Here is a 2,909-nt window from a genome sequence, read left to right as displayed (position 1 = left end):
GAACTGCAGCATGTGTTTGCGTGTGTGTGTGTGTGTCTGTGTGTGTGGGTGGGTGGCTGGGTGTGGGGGTGTTATGAAACTTGTACTGGGACTACATCATGGAAACACTGTCCCCTTTTTGTTTCAAATGCCAGCATCCTGTGTGTGTCTGTGGTGTAAACTGCGACAAACACTGTAACTGCTTCAACCCAATATTCCAGAAAACAGTATTTACATATGTTCACGTTTTTGCTGAGTTACGGAAAAAGTGTTAAATGCATTTGTTGCTGACAACTTCAACATTTTATGAGTTTTCTTTTTTATTTCATTTCCAGACACGTTTTGTTAAAATGTGTTGTGATTTTAAAACGCCTGTTTGTGAGCTAGTATTTTTTTTAGTAATTAGTCTCAATAACTGCCAGAATCATTCATTTGTGTTATCACAAATGGCATTGCAGTTAATGTCAATGCAATGAATCAAACCGTCATCTTGTTATATTGCTCATTCATCCTTAATCAATCAAATTGTTGCATTGAGATTGTTTCAGCTACTGACCAGAGGTGCTCAACCCCAGTTAACATTAAACCACCAGCTTTGGTTTTGGGACTTTGTGTTGTAGGCTATCTAAAAAACAGCTAGATTTGGTAAAAGAGGAGAAATCTAAATTTCCAGAAGTTGTGGGTTTATCCTTCTCTGCTGGAGTTTGGATGGTTGGAYCTTGGGCTTATCAAGGTGAGGCTGCAGCGGTGCTGGGTTGTAATTAGGAGAAAGCTGAAACAATTAGTATCAGTGGGCCCCCTGGAGGCTTGAGACTTTAGTGCAGCTTCCAATCCTGAATCCTCGTGGTCATTTCCTGCCACTGGCACAGCAGAATTGATGCCAGCATTCATCAAAACACTGCCTCCTATAAAATAAATAAAAAATAATAAAACAATAAACTCCACCAAGAAAAAAATATGCAATCATATCTTAAAAATCTTTAGAAACCCGAGGCTTTGTTCCTTCTGCGGGCTCAGTGGGCTTGGAGCTGTGCACAGTCATTTTTAGGTGTTACTTTGACAGAAGTTATTTCTCCAAGGCCTCCCAGTGTGATGCATTCAAGGAACACAACCTGTGTTCTGGGTTAACAGACCTCATTGTTGCAGAATGAATCAGGCATTGTGTAACAGAAATCTGCTAATTTGTGTCCCCATAAAAATGTTATTTAAAGGCATTTATTTAGAGCTTTATAGCATCCTAATACACGTGTGTTCTTTCTACACACGATTTGAATTAAAAGTAAGTGTTTCTGCCTGAACCCGGCTGACTATTTCAGTCACAAATTGAGGATCTGTGGCATTTCTTGAAGGAATGCGTGTAACCTTTCATGCTATGAGAAATAATGGAATTAGAGCCTTTTTGGTCAAAACCTAAACATGTCATTGTGCGTTGTCCTGTACCATAATGTGATGTCTGATGAGATGAGAAATGATAGTAACAGTTGGGGGTGACGCTCAGCTACCACCATGACAAGCTTCAGCTCAATATCTGTAAATTTGACAAGCGATTTTAGTTTTGTCTCAGGTTGATTAGTCAGTTACTTTAAATTTGAATGTTTCCCAAAGTTAATGAGTTGTTGACGGACATCTAAATAAATGCTTTTTTAGAGTTTCAKTCAAATCCATCAACTGGTTCTTGAGATGCTTTGCTAACAGACAAACACTGTTGACTCCAGTATTTAATGTCAAAATTTTAAATAACAGCACTGTGTGTGGTGTGGTGCTCGGAGTTTGAGTTAGATATGACTCTCAGCTACTAACATACCAAATGTTTTCTCAATGTCTGCAAAGTTGAGTGAGTTGATGTCATTTTTGTGCTTTCTCATATCAGAGGGTGGCGGCAGCCAACTTAAATCARGTTGGCTTCAAACGTTAAAGAATTGTAGATGTATGTCAAAGAGGTGTTTTCTAAAAGTTTGATTAAAATCCATCTTGTGTTTCATTAGATATTCTGCTAACAGACAAGCTGACTAATGGCAAAGTTCAAAAGCAGAGTTTGCTTGATTAGTTAATGTTTAAAGTATTGTACACGTAGAAGACCCTCATCTACTATCACACCAACATTTTTTCTCAATACCTCTCAAAATGCTAGAGTTGCAGCCTTTAATGTGTTTTGGTAAAGTCGCTTAGCCGTGGCGGCCATCTTCAATCAAGTCAAATCCTTGTCAGTTATAGATGTACATCATGCAACAATTACTTTCTAAAATAAATTCAGAGAAATACGTCTGGTTGTTAATGAAATATTTTGCTAACAGACAGCCGAAGGAACCCACACAAACACAGAGGAAAATCTTGTTCTGTGTTGGAACACTGATTCACTAATCCAAGGCTTGGGCATCATTCTGCTGCTTTTGCACTTGTGCATCCTAAATTTGCAACTTTGTTTCACTGCAAAATCAGCCCAACTTTTTTATTATTATTATTGTTATCATGATTGCTATTTACTGCCAACCTTGAAGTCGGGTCATGTCATTTGTGGGGGGGTGGTATTGGAAGTCTTATAGTTTCAAATGATGTTAATTTGTGCAGATTTGCTGGGGGGTGGTGGTGGGGTGATTGTAGATCCGTGCACGAGCTGCCAGTTTTATGACAAAAAGGAGACTTTTAAATGGACACTCCCCCTGAAAACCTTGGACGCGGGTTTCTTCGCCTCCGATTGGCTGCGCGGGCCCCAGCCGACAACACCTGCTTAACTCCTTCATCCAAATTGACACCCGGGGCTTCTGAGAAATATAGGCAGCATCTCCCTTCCTGCTCGTGCATTCAGTCCCACACAGCTGCTCCGCGAGACACCAAGTCGCAGCTGCGCTCATCGCTGATCCAAGGTGAACTCTCTCTCTCTCTCTCTCTCTCTCTCTCTCTCTCTCTCTCTCTCTCTCTCTCTCTCTCTC

Source organism: Austrofundulus limnaeus, unplaced genomic scaffold (genome assembly GCF_001266775.1).
Source record: "Austrofundulus limnaeus strain Quisiro unplaced genomic scaffold, Austrofundulus_limnaeus-1.0 Scaffold118, whole genome shotgun sequence".
NCBI classification, from domain to species: Eukaryota; Metazoa; Chordata; class Actinopteri; order Cyprinodontiformes; family Rivulidae; genus Austrofundulus; species Austrofundulus limnaeus.
The sequence above is the reverse complement of the archived record's forward strand: the minus strand, read 5'-3'. Positions refer to the sequence as shown.